The 16,477-nt window shown below is 57.5% G+C and overlaps 1 protein-coding gene across 3 annotated transcripts in view; it reads left to right on the forward strand.

The window, feature by feature from the left end:
- The first annotated feature begins 8,757 nt into the window (after positions 1-8,757).
- The window catches only part of ARHGEF10 (Rho guanine nucleotide exchange factor 10), a 112,837-nt gene continuing 105,117 nt past the window's right edge, over positions 8,758-16,477 (forward strand). The window contains exons 1-2 of one of the 3 annotated variants that reach the window (XM_019737572.2): positions 12,315-12,561; positions 13,109-13,523. The gene's annotated coding sequence lies outside the window, so the exon portion shown is untranslated. Of the gene's footprint in view, positions 8,952-12,314; positions 12,562-13,108; positions 13,524-16,477 lie in introns of those variants that run through there. The other 2 variants (XM_019737575.2, XM_019737577.2) reach the window with 2 other exon arrangements.

Here is a 16,477-nt window from a genome sequence, read left to right on the forward strand (position 1 = left end):
TCCACAGAGTGTCAGCTCTTGTGTCTCGCTGCTGCTCATCCCAAGAGGTTCTCAGTCCCAGAGACACAGCCTGGATGGTCCTCAGGTCCTCTGGCCCAGTAAAGGTTGGCTTTGTATCCGACCTTCATGAGGACATCGCAGTCCCAGGGCGCCCCTCCCCATCTCAGGAGCAGCAGCTGGCCCACACCCACGCCCTCACCAGCCCCCTCTGCCGGACGTGCGGTGAGGACCACGAGCCCTCATGGCCAGCCCCCGTGCGTCTGCAGTGCTGGGGCTGCTAACGGCCCGGTGGCACCATGCTCTCCGGCTCCTCACGGGCCCAGGTCACCGCCCCAGCTGTGTGTGTGTGCACGCGTGAGGGCTGCAGAGGGCAGGAGACGTACCGGCACGTCCAAGTGGTGCCCCAGGGTGGTGGTCTGCACTCACCGGCTAGCTGACACGCGCTCTGTGTGACGCTGTCTGCAGCGACACCAGCCTGGGCGGGTTCACTAAGGTTTAGATGCTGCACCTCGGAAAATGGGAGACCTGGCACTACCAGCCTTGACTGTCCTCCTGATCACAGGTGTGCTTGTCCGGTCGGGGGCCTCAGCTTGACTTTGACCTGGAGGCCAATGTCACGGTAAAGAAATATTTCTCTACCCGTGTTTGTTTTTCAGAATGGTTAAACAGAATAGGCCAAGGATGGAGAGTGAGTGAAGGGAAGGGGGACAGAGTGAGTTTGCTTTGTGGAGGGAAGACTGTCCCTGCCCCCGCTCATCTGCGCCCCGCCCCACCTTCTCAGATCCTGCGAGCCCACCACAGAGACAAGGTGGCGGTGGCGGGGTCGCTTCCAGACTGCAGAGAAGCGAGTGTCGCTGTAAATCAGGGGTCCCGTCCTACCTTCAGTGGGTGGAAACGCCAGGCCTGCACAGCGCCGTGTGTGCCACCATGAAGCGGGCACGGTGCCCGTGGCCTTGCCGCCCAGTGGTGGGTGCCGCTGGGGCTGGGTGCTGCTGCAGGCAGCCTCAGGAACGGTTCTGCTCTTCATACGCATGGCTCTGAAGGCGCACTTCTGATCCGTTTGCAGTTTGCAACCGGAGGCTCCGAGGTTGTGACTGGCTGGTTGGTGACAGCTAAGTGGCCACGCATGCATGTGGGCTCCTTCCTCAGGTTCAGAGGTGAGGCTGGGGGAGCCCCAGGAGCATGGGCTCTGTCTGCCGCCTGCCGACCTGCTCAGGGTGAGTAGCTGCAGTGTGTCCACGGAGCAGGCTCGTCAGAGAGCAGGTGGCAGCCGTGGCAGGTCACGGCAGAGGTCCAATGCAAGTGATTACTGAGAAGAGGGCAGGTAGCGCCCCTTGCTCAAGGGCACCTCGCCAGGCCGCTGGCTACGGATGACATTCTGGGGGCAGAACTGGAGTCACTGGAAAGCAGCCTGGAAAGTGGTGCTTCTGGACACCCCGGGAGGCTGGGAGTGGCCGTCAGGGTCAGTGAGCCTCTTCTTGGCACCACAGGTGTCGGCGTCAGGTCTGTCAGATTATTTGGTGGAATGCTAACGTTTCCAGCAAGCATGTCCGAGTGTTTCACAAAGTGGAAAGCTTCCGTTACTGTGTGGACCTCACACAGGTGGGGGCCGATCGGGACCCGCCCCCCCACCTATGTGCAGCGGGGCTGTAACGTCAGCCCCTCGGACTTGGAGCTCACTCGGCGGCTGTGCCGGCCGTGCCCACTTGGGTCCCTTCCCCCCTCCTGTCACACGTGCTGCGGGTTCAGTGTGTAGCAGGGGCTTCGAGGGCACCAGCTAGAAGTGCTTCCAAATGACCCCACGCTGCTTCAGCAGCTCTTACAGAACGAGGGGTGCAGAAGTGGGGCCTTGGGGTTAGCGCTCAAGGTGTGAACTTGGGGTGACAGACGCAGACCGTAGCAGGATCCTTGCTGAGAGCAGACGGAACCTGAGCTCACGTGGGTGTGGAGGGGAAGAAGGGCCTGGTCAGGTATGGAGGGGGGTTCCGGCCAAGTGGCTTAGCAGGAATCTTGCTAAGATTGGACAACGGAAAGGCAGAGCTTGGAGCTGAGTCAGGGCCCAATTGGGAAGAGCGTTCAGAGCCGGCCAAAGTTAGGGCCAGGAGAGACTGTTGCCTCCTTTCTCTGCTCCAGCCCACTCTGTCACCAACACTTGCCCAGACTGTCCCTTCGTGACCGCAGGCTGGCTGTGTTCCCAGACTCCCACTCATGTTTCCGGCATCCAGAACTGGCTCCCACCGGCTCTGGATTTGGTCGCGGAAACCTGCTTCCTGCACAAGCAGTAGCTCCCTGTGAAAGACATCAGTTTTGTTAACTGACCTACTGGGTGTAATGCAGTCACTTAACGGTCATGACCCCACCCGCATTCCCCAGAACAAGCATCTACCAGTGTCTGTGGCCAGGACACAGGCATGCGTGAGGGAGGAGGGGTGAGGCTGCAGGTGGGCCACTGCCCCCTGCCCCCCCCCACCGCCCTAGGGCAGCTCTTCACACAAAGCCCAGTGAGCCGTGTGTGTCCGCCAGGCTGCAGGAACGCTGCCCCTCTGCTGCCTAGAGAGTCTGCGTCAGCCTGCAGGCTGGGCTGGCACGGGATGCCTCACGGCACGTCACCCCGCGGCCTGAGCTCTCCCACACCTTTCCCAGTGAGGGAGTTCCAGGGTACCTGGTGCTCAGACAGGACGGGTCTGCTGCTTCTCTCCCTGTAAGAACAGAAGTTTCTGCAGGAGGGGAGGGGGACCACTTTCCAATTCTCCCATTTGCTGAGGCAGTGCCCTGGACCAGCCCCTGGAGGGAACTGCGGGAGTTTGGGGGTGTCCTTATGCTGACTAACGCGCAGTGGGGTTCTCGACAATGAGCGGCATGACTAATGTCTTTACGTCATTTCCATTGGCCAGATTGTCACAATGTTAGGATTACCTCGTTTTCTCGGAGCTCAGAAAACAAATACCTGGGCATACATGTCTCCAAATTAAATTAGCTTTCTTTTCAACTTCTGTAAGGGGAGGGAAATCATGTCTCTCACAATAAAATCATCCCGTGGACATTTCACGTGGAAACACCACCAGGTTGGCATGTGGCACCGGTGGCAGGTGCCCCCGGCATGGACCTCCAGCTGCCCCATGGCTGTGCCACGGCGCCGTGGGCTTACGCCACGGTGCTCACATCCACCTGTGAGCTGGGGCTGACCTGATGATGCCGCCATTCTAGAAACTCCACAGCTTCCCCCTCAGCCACGCACAGACTGCGGTCATAACAGAAACAGTCTCGGTTGTCGTCGGTAAGGGACCTGTCGATGTCATAACGGACAAGTCCCCAGGTAGGTGTGACCTCAGGTGACACTCCCCAGCAGGGACCGAGCGCACCCCTGGGCCTCCCCCTGGGCACAGCTGGCGGTTAGGAGACGTGGTAACTAGTCCTGTCTCGGCCACAGACTAGTCGTTTCACTTCTGCGCAGTCACCTCCTCGCTCCAGGTTCTGCTGCAAAACGGGAGGCAGGGCTGCCCACTCAAGTCCCCTCGTGTCCGCCCGGTTGCGTGGGAACACTCACCAGGACGCACGCAGCAGTGGCAGCTGGAGTGCGGTGCCCGGGCGTCGGGCTCCGTGCTCCCTCAGGAAGTGCTGTATTCTGGAGGAAGGAGTGAGAACCAAATGGGAACTGTCCGTGTGTCGCCTCAGGACCGACTGGGGCGCCGAGGTCCCGCGCCAGGCGCGTCTTCCTCCACTGTCTCTAAGGGCGAAGCATCCGGCGCGCCCGTCACGGACTGCGATGTCCATGTCGCAGCAGATGAAGAAGGGCCTCTGTCTGCGCGTCCCAGGAGAAGCATGCCGACCCTGGCACTGGTGAGGAGGTTTCCCACGACGTGGGTCACAGGACCGGCCGCTCAGCGGGACTCCTGACAGAGGGTCCTGGTTGGAGCCTGGTCTCGCCCCGCCTCCCGGCGCACAGTGAGTCCATGCGCACTTCCAGGTCCCCAGACCCAGCCCAGCGGCTGTGAACACTGAATACTTCACGGAAGAAGCCATGCTCCCACCCGAGCTAACCCTTTAAAATGACGCCAGCACTTCTGAGATTCTCAGAATAGAAGTGGCTTCAAAGGCCATACAACTCAAAAGTGAGTTTTCAGGGGGCTGCAAGGAAAGGACCCAGTTGGTGCGCTTCAGAGATTTGGGGGGAAAGTACTTTTACGGGAGACATCCCTCACCCCCTCGGTCTAGCTTCCTGACTTTTGTCTGTTTCCTTATTCAAATTGAGATTGTCCACTTTAATCAGACAATAATATGTGCTTTTATATTCTAAAAGTGCCATTCTGATGCACCTTTTGTCTGTCAGCTCTTAGCAGAGGTTCGTCTAGAGCAAAAAGAATACATTTCGTTGTTATAGGTGTTATGTGACTGTAACGTGACATAAATATACCAGGAGGTGTGTACTGGGTGTATTTACCTGTTTGCAGTCCTCAGCGCGGCGCTGAGTTCGTGGGGAACGTTCCTGAACTGCCTCGCATTCTCCTTTACTCTTACTGCTTCTTGTTATCTTAGTGTTGGGCCGCGGAACTTCTGTGGCTTTCTGTTCACTTGATTTCCTTCCAAACCACCCTCTCAGTGACCTTTAAAGTGAAGTCCTTCTGTTGACGCCACCGGAACACCGGACGCCTGCTCCCACGACAGCCACTTTCAACTCCTTTCACTGTTTCTCCCGACCGACCGGCAACCCCTCCGGTACCTGACCAGCATTTCTGCGAGTTGCGTTTTCATCCTGAGTGTTCTTTTGCAGCCTCCTCCGTCGTCTGTCCCCCAGGCTCCTGTGCAGGAGTAGTCGGCATGTCCCAGGTGGTGACCCTGCGAGCCAGCAGCCCTGCAAGCTCTCCTGTGTCACTGCAGTTCACAACAATGCTCTGTCCTCCCCCTTTCCTTCTGGGACTGGTGACTTCCTGTGGACCTGTCACCAATCCGACCCCAGGGTTCCAGGAGGGGTGCAGAGCGCTCCTCCACAGGTCAGGTACTCTAGTCCAGTCTCCATCCTTCACGTTCTGACTCTGGTCCTCCAGGCTCCTTAGGCGAGGGTGGACGCAGCCTGCTCTGCAGGGTGGGGAGGCCTCTAGGCTGGAGCTGAGGATCGGATACACTGCCCCCTGTCTCGGCCTCACCCTCCCGCTTTCAGAGAGATCAAGGGCCTCTGGTTCCAAGCCTGTGGGGTTTCCCATGGGCCTGACTTCCTCTGGTCAGGTTTTCCACACATCTGACCATCACCTTCCTATGATCAGCTTTCCCAGTGTCCCTCGCCCTCCTCTGGTCAGCTTCCCCACACGTCCGGCCATCACATGCACACTCCACACCTGCAGCAAGATGAGATGACAGTGACAGGGCTGCTGCCTCCCTTGCAGGTCCTCCCCAGACTCCCCAGGTAGCCTGTACTCAGAAGGAGGTCACGCCACCACGGCAGAGTGCACGCTGCCCCCTGGGAGCTGGTCTGGAAGGGAGCGCAGGGGAGGGTGCGCTCTAAGATGACAGGAGCTGCTGTCACGGCCGCCAGCCCGCGGGCACGCATGTGGCATCTGGAATGTGACCTCGAGCAGCCCCTGCATACTCAGCGCTGCCACCTTGGATATCCCCTCCTGTGGCCAGGCCTGGATGTGTCCTGTGACTTGCTGTCACAGTGACCATAGGGGCATCTGGAGCCACTATGGCAATGGCTTTTTAGATTGTCTTTTCAGTTTAATGTTTGGTACTCCCCATCTAGCCTGCAGCCCACCTGCTGTGAAGACAGGGGGTCTCTCTGTGGGTCCCGGGTGACCAGGTATCAGATGGGGAAGCTGTCAGAGGAAAGGGAGTGGTTGTATCCCCAGATCTGAGGCATGGTGACAGTCACCATGGAAACCCCAGGGCAGGACTTCAGTGGGGAACAAAGCTGCAGTTTTGGAAGTGGTCAGACTGAACGACCATGAGCCTGCCCTCTGCCCTGCCCCCAACCCTACGGTTTATGGGTTCTTAAGATGTGGAGGCTTCCCCATGTTTATTTCAGGTTTGCTCGTGGGCAGGTCACTGCCCCCAGACTCAGTTGTTCAATCTGGGGATGGAGGAGCGGGAGGAAGGGGCCAGAGGAGGGAGGGCAGTCAAGAGACAAGCCCTCCTGCAGAGACTCCGGAGGGGCTGACTGAGGAGGTCCCCCAGGGATGGAGGCGTTCCGGGTGAAGTTTGGGAGACCTCCTGCTGATCCGCATGGAGCCAGGGAACACATGGTGGGTATGAAAGGCCAGTGCCCAGGGCCTGATGCCAGCGGCGGCTGGGGGTTGGGAGGGGATGGCAGCGGCGCTGCGTGGCCCTGTTCTCTGGGCATCGGCCCTCCCTCCGGAGAAGACAAGCCAGGTCCCCCATAGGTCGAAATGTGTCCTCAGTGGAGCGGCCGGGTAGGAGCGGCGATGCAGACCCTCAGGGTCATGCCCAGCGTGGAGCCCCTGCTCGGCCAGGTTCAGAGTGCAGTTCCAGGATGACTTGTGAGGAGCCACTGGGCTCCGGGCTTGGAGGCCGTTGCCTGCAGCTCCCAATTCGGGAGCCATTTTCTTTGGGCGAGTTCACAAAAAACAGGTGGACCTGGTGTCAGCAAGTTGATTCCAAGTAAAGACACAAGTAGGCAAAACTTGTTGACCATCTGATGGAAAACAGCCTTTAAATCATCTAAGAAGAGTATCGTCTGTGGGGACGTGTCCTGGCCTTTTCTATGTGCTCAGAGTACTGATGTGTGGCTGGGCTGCCAGGCAGTGGAGCGTTTTAAAGCCACAGTCATGACTGTTCCATTGGCGCTAGGACCGTGTTTGTTGTCAGGTGCGTCATTGGTACATGTACCACCAAGAAAACACTGCCCGTCATCCGTGACTTGTTAGATGCATCCCGACTCAAAGTTCTTACACGCGTGAAAAACGTGTGCCTTGGAACGGTACTGGCGTGGGGGTTCACAGACGGGTTACTAACCACGCCAGCCAGCGCTACAAACCACGTGATGTCAATAGAAGATTAAGTAATATCGCAGCTACTTGGGAAAAGAGGGGTGTTTTCAGTGACTGGTCCTGAAAACTAGGTAGTCAGCTGGGAAGAAAACAGCTGCCCACCTCACACCTCAGAAACACACACGGATTCCAGCGGGACCAAAGATGGAAACAGAAACAAAAATAATTGTAGAAACAATAGCGGAATAAAAAAGTTTGTATTATCAGAATAGGGAAGGCTTTTCCAAGTACGTCATACATTGAGAAGCCTCACAGAAAAGACCAACTGATCAATCTGACTACTTAAAAAAAAGGCAGGGGCCCCGCCATCACCAAAGTGAAAGGGGCCGGCTGGGAGGACCGGCCCCTCGCACCGCAAAGGCGCCGTGTTCCGGGTAGAAAGCCGGTGGGCAAACGCGGGCGAGCGCTGTGAACCCCAACGGGCACTCGGCCCTCAGGCCCCTGACTCGGCGTCCCAGCTCCCAGGTACACCCGCCGCTCCTCCCCGGTGACAGCCTTCTGCAGCCACACCGCGGGGGGCAGGGGCTGGGGTCTGGGGTTGGGGGGCTGGGGTCTGGGGTTGGGGGGCTGGGGTCAGGGGTGGGGCTGGGGTCAGGGGTGGGGGCTGGGGTCAGGGGTGGGGGCTGGGGTCAGGGGTGGGGGCTGGGGTCAGGGGTTGGGGGCTGGGGTCAGGGGTGGGGGCTGGGGTCAGGGGTGGGGGCTGGGGTCAGGGGTTGGGGGCTGGGGTCAGGGGTGGGGGCTGGGGTCAGGGGTGGGGGCTGGGGTCAGGGGTTGGGGGCTGGGGTCAGGGGTGGGGCTGGGGTCAGGGGTGGGGGCTGGGGTCAGGGGTGGGGGCTGGGGTCTGGGGTGGGGGCTGGGGTCAGGGGTGGGGGCTGGGGTCAGGGGTGGGGGCTGGGGTCAGGGGTGGGGGCTGGGGTCAGGGGTGGGGGCTGGGGTCGGGGTGGGGGCTGGGGTCAGGGGTGGGGGCTGGGGTCAGGGGTGGGGGCTGGGGTCTGGGGTGGGGGCTGGGGTCAGGGGTCGGGGCCAGGGCTGCCTCTTCAGGGGCAGCAGCTCAGCCTTGAAACTACTCACCGCTGGAGATGGTCGGAAAGGGACTGAAAAGACGGAAAATGAGGCAGTTGACGGAGATGGTCGTACAGAGAGGAAACAGGTGGAGGTGACGGAAAAAGACGAAAAGCGATGGATATTATCGGAAAGAGGGAAAATGACGAGGTTGGGTTGCAGGTGTTGGTCACGTGGGTGTCGCGTAGGGTCCCTGTAACCCTAACCCCGCTCCAGAGTGTGGGGGGGCACCTGGAGCTGTAGACCTGTAACAGCTGCGGATCAATTACAGAGCAGGGTGATGGGTCGCCTACCGTGTTTCCCCGAAAATAAGACCCAGCGGGTCAATCAGCCTAATGCGTCTGTTGGAGCAAAACTTTATGTAAGACCCGGCCTTATTTTACTGTAAGACTGAGTCAATATAATATAATAAATATAATAAATATAAAATACCAGGTCTTATATTAATTTTTGCTCCGAAAGACGCATCAGAGCTGATTGTCCAGCTAGAGCTAGGTCTCGTTTTCGGGAAAACACTACAGTTGAATGTGTTCAGGGAGATTCCTGGATCCGGGCCAAGAGCCGAGGCGCAACGGAAAGAACCGAGAGTTGGCGGACCGGGTGGAGCGTCCGAAGCGCTGTGTATGGACGGAGAGGGCCGAGGGGCAACGAGGAGGTCCGACTGTGTACGGAAACGGCCGAACGGCGATGGAAAGGACGGAGACTCGCTGAACGGTCGAATATTGATGACGAACAGAGCCGAGCGGTGGCGGAAATGGCCGAGGGTCGCAGATGGGGCCGAGGATTGACGGAAAGAACTGATATTGAGCCGGAGGGCCGAGTAGCGGCGGAAAGGGCCGAGGATTGACGGAAAGAACCGAGGGCCTACCCGGAGCGCAGGCCACCGCGGTGAGCCAGGAGGGAGCAGAGGTGGAGCCATCGGAGGGCTGGGGACTGGGTGGGGTCTGGTCCTCGGAAGCGGGACCCACCCAGCAGGCACGTCAGAGTCCCGGAGCGTCTTTAGGGGCCCCCAGGACGGACCGCCCAGGACCGTGGGAGGGTCGCCGCCTCCGTGCGGGGCCCCACGGGGGACGCGACGGTGATCCGGGACCCTGGGCCGCCCGAGTCCGAGCTAAGGCGGGGACGACAGCTTGCTCCCGTGGTCTCCCCGGGCGGCCGCAGGCAGGAGTCCTTGCAGGAGCCGCCTGTGTCCAGAGCCCTGCGTGTCCCCCGCGGTTCTCCGGCCGCCTGCGGGGATGTCCAGGACCGTCAGTGTGTCCTGAGGGCCGACAACCAAGAGGACGTGCTGGGCCGTCAGAGTCCCGCCGAGCTCGTGCGCCCCGCCCTAAGTGCCCGGAGACAGGTCGCAGAGCCGCGCACAGCCGGCCCTTGGGGACTCAGGGGGCAGAGGTGCCACTCAGACCCGCCGGGCGACCGGGGACTGGGTAGAGCACGCGCAGGGGGAAGGCTTGGCACCGTGCGCCGGGGCGCGTCCTCGGGTCTTTGCTGCCGCCACAGACCGCTCCTACCCTCGTTCGGCACCCGGTTCACCGGGACACTCTTCCTAGCGCATGTGCGGTGTGTCCCCAACTCTGCTCCACTCCAGGTGGAGCTTGGGGGTGAGGACAGCGCTCTGGACCCGGCCAACTCGGAACAGAATGTTCCCCGTCGTCTACCCAAGCCCAGTGCCCCAGGGAAGGGTAGGGAGGAGACACCCCAACGTCAGCCTGAACCCAACCCTGTCACCATCTGCACCCCAACCCTAACGAATGCAGACCTAACCACCTCCTGGCTCCCCCGCCGGGACCCGCAGGCCAGCCCCCTCCGCGCGGTGGACAGTCAGGGCGCTGCACCGCCCACCGCACAGGGACACCCCGCGGGCTCCAGGGCGAGAGGGGTGCTGGGAGAGCCCCCTGGGGCCGCACTGTGGAGGGAAAACCCAGCTCTTCCCTCCTGAGGGTTTATTTCCCGGGACTCTCCTTTACTCTCAGGAGGGCACCTCACTTCTGACACTGGGTCACCACGTGCGGGGGGGGTCCCCCCAACAATAAGCAAGCCTCCCTGGACGTCCTACGATTTAACTCACTTCTGAAGCTGTCCATCCAAAAGACTGCCTTCCCCACCCCCACTTCAGATGCCCACCTTAAACCCACGTTGTTACCTGCTCATTTCACCATCCGCCATAGATCAGGGGTCCCCTTGACCCTTCCTCAGGTTTGGTTCATTTGCGCTCCGTGGCTCACGGAACTCAGGGAAACCCCTGTATATAGCAACTTATTAATGGCCATGGTGAAGAACAGAGATGAACAGCTGGATGAAGAGACACACAGGGTGAGGTCTGGGGGGGTCCCAAGACCAGGACCTGTGTCCCCTTGTGGTTGGGGTGTGTCATCCTCCCCATGGGAAGGCGTTCACCAGCCCGACAGCTCCTGGGATCCCGTGGTTTGTGGATTCCCGTGGAGGCTTCCTCCCGTGGGTAGGGCCCATCACAGACTCCATGTCCAGCCCTTGTCCCCTCTCTGGATAAGGGGGCTTAATTAGGGCTCAAAGTTCCAAGCTTCTAATCTTGGCCTGTCCTTCTAGTGACTGGCCCCCATCCAGGAGTCACCTCATTGGAACAAAAGATACTGCTGTCCCTCAACAAGTTCCACGGCATTTACAAGCTCAGTGTCTGGAACTGGGGGCGGGTAGATGTGTTCCATATTGCGCCACATGTAACAAAAGCCTGGCTGGGAAAGGTGGTGGGGCAGTGAGGGAAGTTGAGAATTACAAAAGGGAGCCTCTGTGGTCGTCTGCAGACACCCCCTAGTTGAGAATTTCCCAAGCGGGTCCTTGGGTCAGAGGACAGCACGCCTGCAGTCACCGCGAGGGCCTGGACGTTTGCCTGGGGCTCTGCGGGCTCAGGAATGACCTGGTTGTTTACTGACTTAAAGATAGAATGGAGAGCTGAAGTGGAGCGCAGAGCCGCAGAGATGGCCTTGAGCGGTGGCAGGAGGTGGCAGGAGTGGGGACACAGGGGTCATAACATCCCTAGATAAGAGCCGAGGACAACGTGTTGTAGGTGTGGACGGGGACAGAGGAGGCCACCCTTGGCCTCAGTATTTCTGGGTAACATGGGAGTCAGCCTCACGTCGAGGAGAGGGAAGCGGGGGTGGTCAGCGCGGTGGGCTTGGTCAAGGTTGGAATAAGGACTGAGGCATGAAAATGAACCAGAGAAAACGCACTCCGCACGGGTGGGCGGGCAGCCCGGGAAGAGGGGTGAGTTAGAAGCTCAGGAATCTGGTCGCTGCAGCCATGCTGGGTCTCAGCCCCGTCTTCCAGCTCAGCGCCCCCCCCCCCCACCCCACCCGCATGCCCCTTCCCGCCGGCCTCGGCCTCGCTGTGCCCTTCCTGCATGACCCTCAGGTGGTCCGCTGCTGAGCGGGAGCTGTGTCAGCCTCTTCCACACCCTGATGCCCCGCCCCCCCGAGTGTCCACACACAGGTTTGGGGGCGGGCCTCCCTCTGGCGCTCCTCCAGTCACCGCACATTCCTGGCCGTCTGTCAAAGGCCCTGAAGACTCCGTGCTCCGAGGCACTGAGAATTAGAGCTTGTTCTGGGCAGGAGCAGAAAAGAACCTTCTAGATCACTGGGGAGGGTCCTCTCCCTCTGTCCATTTTTTGACATTCCTTCCTAGCTCCAGCTACCCAAACTTTGTTCTGCCAGAAGCTTGGTACAAATGGAGGAGAGGTGGTGTGGGGAGGACAGAGGGAGAAGGAAGGGAGAAGGGAGGGAGGGGAAGAGGACGGAGGGGGAGAAGGGAGGGAGAGAGGCGTTGTGTGGTCCACGCTGTGTGAAGAGAGACACCGCCCTCTGGTCGCCCTCCATCCCCTGTGCCTCAGCCTGCTGGGCCGCAGGGGAGCCTACATGCCAGTCATTTAAATTTCGGTGTTTTATCCATCCTGCCTCCCTGCATTTGTGCTGGTCTCCTTAGTTGGGGAGCTGCTTTCTCCCCTCAGAGCTCCCCCTTCTCCTCTCCGCCCACTGGAGAAGGAGCAGAGCAAGAAAAACGGCTTGGTTGTTGTTGCAAGCGAACAAAAGGGTCCCTGTGTCCTGCTGGGACGGTCCTCCCTCCCCCACCCGATGGCAGGACCATCTGAAGGGCCACAGTGTCTCCCACCCTCCTCGCGCTCCCCGTCTTATCTGTTTGCTTCCCCCTCTCCCCACGTTTGTCCCTTTGGCCTGCCATGCGTCATTGTCTGAGGGCAGGGATGGGTGTGGGGAGTAGGACTGTTTGGGGCAGGCCGCCTGCGCCTGCGAAAGTAGCACGAGGCCCTCCCCGCCCCCCACCAGCACTGCTAGTTCTTGGCAGATCAAGGCCTCCACAGACACACCCCACTGGACCCTCACATGGAGAGGGACAGGCCGTCTGGGCTAAGGTGCAGACCCGTGGTCACCAGCGCTGTGGGAATGTGGGTGCTGGAATCTCCCGGGAGCCCTTCTCAAGGACCAGACCACCCCTGAGCTTGGAGTCAAGGGAGGTGAGCTCCACAGTGGTGGGGGGTGGCTGGGTGGTGTCTTACCTGTCTCACCAGGGCCAGGTCCCAGTCTTGGGCAAGTCTTTCCCTGGAGATAACTGCCCATTGTTTTCTCTCTGAAAGTTTTGCAAAGGTGTTCTATGTGCAAGAAAGTTTGTGAGGGCTGGGAAATCACAGCACCCATGAGGTCACCTGCCTGAGCAAAGGCAGGAACTCAGATCCCCCACTGGGGACACCTGTCCTGTTGTCAGCAGGGGACGTTTAGCAGGTAGACACTGGGGATGTTTCAGGTCCCACAGGTGGTGGATTCATGGTAGTCCCCGCTGGCGAGCACCTGTACCCCTGCACGGGGCCGTCACGTAAGTGGGAACTGGTTATAGCTATTGGATCCTAAAACTTATTTGTGTCTTACACATGAGTATGTAACTGGAGTCCCTGAGAATGCAAGGGTTAAAATCAGGAGAATTCTGCCTTGTGTGTGGGAGCCGGGGAGGCTGTAATGGGTTCCGCAGGCCGGGCTGCTCATGGTCTAATTCCTCGGCTTTCACAGCTTTGTTGAGGTATAATTGACACCCGATACACTGCACGGGATAAAGGGTACAACTCAGTGAATCTGGACATCTGTCTACACTTTTGAAACCATCACCACCATCACCCCCTGTACTTAGGACCCCACCGTTAGGAAGCCAGTCCTGCCAGACTCTCAAATGGTGTTCATGTGGCTTGTTCTGTTTCATTTTGGAACTTCATAAAGTCACACAAAGGTCAGCTGATTGGAAAAGAACACACAGGCGAAACGAACTGTGAGTGGTTTGCAGAGTGATCTCCACAGTGAGTGTCTGGAACTCTGTCCTCAGGAGGCGGGATGTGCTGCTCCATGCGTGGCTGTCCCAGATCTGTCTGCTGCCTCCTTTTGTCGCCAAGCATGTCCCCTGGTGGCCCACAGCTGGTGGCACTGTCTCCTGGTGAGTGCTTTCTCCGTACCGCATGCCACATGTGAGCAGGTGCGGTGCATGTGGGCAGCAGGCACACAGAGGCAGCGGGCAGGGGCCCAGGCTGCACCAGGCTCACAGAACCCGCAGGAGGAGAGGCTGAGCGGGGGCCGGAACAGGAGGGGAGGACCAGCCGCGAGACGCTGACGCGTCGGCTTGTTTGCCGTTCACCCCACATGCCCTCTGTCCAGCTCTGTATTTAGTGTTGGGGGGCACAGATGACATTTCCAAATGCCGCTGAAAGCCTGGAGAGGGGACACAGGCGAGCCTGGTGGCCCCTTGGTTTACAAGTTCTGTAAGTGCAGCCGTGAGCGTCTGGGGACCTTGCCTCCACAGACAGCACACGTGTCCGGTGCCCAAGGCCTCTCCTGTCTGAAGCCTGGCCCTGCCCCAGGACGTCAGCCATCCTAGGCTTCACCGGGAACCTTGAGCGAGGGCACTGGGGTGGTGAGGTCCCTTGCTGACTAGTCTCCATCACATCACATGACAGTCCCTTGACCCCTGGCATGACGTTAGCGGACACTCCAACTTGCTGTGCGTCGAGTGCCAGGGAGTGTGTGCCCCTAGTGCACGTACACGTCACACCAAGGGCACCGAGCTGGGACTGTCATGAAGGTTGTTTACAGTGAGAGCTTGAGGCTCATGTAGGAGGGGACTTGTCCAAGTTTGCCCAGCTCGCCGGTCAGCAGAGACCTGACCGGTTGTCAGGTTCCAAAGCCTGTTATGCACACCAGGCAATACCGTCTGTGGAGTTCACACATCTGTGAGCCATGCTCTCTCTTTAAGGGTGTCATCTCAATTCTAGGGCTACCAGCCAGGACTGCAGAGAAACGCAAGCACTAGCAGACAGTAAGATTCATTGTGAGGAATTGACTATGGGGTGTGGGGGCTTGCCTAGGCAGTCTGGGAGCAAGGCATGCCGGGAGGAAGGGAGGCCGAGGTGGGGGCTGCAGCTTTCAGGCTCCAGGTGACGCTCCCTTCCACCAGAGAACTTCTTTTTTCAGGGAAGACTTTCAAGGGATTGAAGCAGGCTCACCAGATTGTCTAGAATCAAGCCATAGTCGTAATAATAAGAAAACCAGAATCCCCAAAATGTTTGAAAATTGAACTTCGTTTTTCTAAATATCTCATGGGTCAAAGGAAATCAGAATGGAAATTCCCAACTTGGGCCACATCAGGGTTTGCAGAGAATGGTGATAATCTGTGAAGAGCGCTTGAATAAACCAATCGGAGTCCTTTGGGCCCCAGCCCCACCTGGCGGTATTGCCCTGTGGTCCCACCCAGCAGTCACGGTCCTTTGTGGCCCTGAGCCTGGGGACTCAATCCGGCCATTGTGGAAATGTATGTGGAAGCCACACTCTGTACTTGTAGTTATGATGGTACCACAGGTCCCAAAATGACACGACTTCATGGTAAAAAGTGGCGACACAATAGCAGCTTCTTGATCTTTAGTTTTCCAACATGAATATGTGAGCCATCTATTAGAAATATTGATTCAATATGTTTTCTTTCTTCTGAAAAGAAAAAAAGATGGGCCCCAATTATTGTTACGGCTCGCTGACCACTTGCTCTGGCCAGGCACTACGGTGGGTTGTTCAGACACTTCTCCCTTTACACTTATGTATGATCTAGATACTATTGGTCACATTTTCTAGCTGGACAGGTGGAAGCTCGGAGATGTGTAGAAGTCACACACGATTTTGTAAGTATCAAACCAAAATAGGATCCCCCAAATTCATTCTCGATCCCTTGCTGAATCCATACCCCGTACTCCATGTATTTTCTTATTTCTGCTCTGCGTGGTCAGAAAACTAACAAGTACCAGGATTTTCTGGTGTGGCAAACTAGAATGAGTTCTGTTCACCTTTTTTAGTGTTGCTGACCATGCCATTAAAATGATTGTCTGGTAGAAGATCTTAGAATAAGATACTCAGAAAACCCTAGGAGTAGAGACAGAAATAATTTTTCTGATATTAAAGTCACTGAGAGAAAACATCTTACCTAATTGATTCATGCTCTAGTATCTTTGCTGTGTGCTGTTAAGACAGGTCTGAAATAGTATTCAAAAGTAGCTCTGTCCATTTCCATAAAATGAACAAATGCTAATAGTTAAGTGTTGCTAAAAGGTAACCATAGATACTATTTATTTCCTAACCTTGATACGTTAGCTATGATTTACATTACTCAACATTTGCAGGAAAGAACTTGTATAGAGTATGGGATCTTTAAGTGCTTAATGTTTAAATGAGTTTTGTGACATGTAGCTATTTTGTATTTATTCTATAAACCAAGTGAAGAGGACTAGCGATGGCTACAATTCTGATTTTAAATGACTTCTAGATCAGAGATGTGAGCAGAAGGGAGAGGGGCCTAGCATCTGTGGATACGTCTGTTAATTGTGTTAACCCAGGAACATGGAACATTCTTTAGTTGTCATTTTGGTTTCTTTGTATTCTTGTTAAAAATGCTTTTGTCTAACATTTCTCCCTTAGTAGTAACTATCACAACACTTTGTTTCCATTTTAAATTCCAAAATAAATACACGCCCCTGGGCACAGGAGGGCAGCCCGCTGTTCACCCTGGACCCTGCACACCTGCTTCTGTGCAGGACGAAGCCTACGGGACGCGCGCACGCGCACGCGGGCCCAGTGCACACGCTTTAGGCTGAGCGGCTCGGTGCCCTCCAAGCACAGAACCAGGTGAAGCTCTTGCCTCTTACATCGCCCCTTAGCTCTTCTAAGCTATGGGATTCTAGAGCTGGTGTTCACTGGAAAGGTACCCGGGAGAATGAGTACTTCCGGTTAGAGGCAAGCTTTAAAAATTGCCTCTGAAATGTGGGAAATCGGTGCAATTCCAAACGCCCAAGATTTGGCGGGTCCGAGGGCAGCTGACCTGAGGAGCCAGGAAGGCCCCCGCTGGCAGGGCAG

The sequence above is a fragment of the Rhinolophus sinicus genome, linkage group LG04 (assembly GCF_036562045.2).
Source record: "Rhinolophus sinicus isolate RSC01 linkage group LG04, ASM3656204v1, whole genome shotgun sequence".
NCBI classification, from domain to species: domain Eukaryota; kingdom Metazoa; phylum Chordata; class Mammalia; order Chiroptera; family Rhinolophidae; genus Rhinolophus; species Rhinolophus sinicus.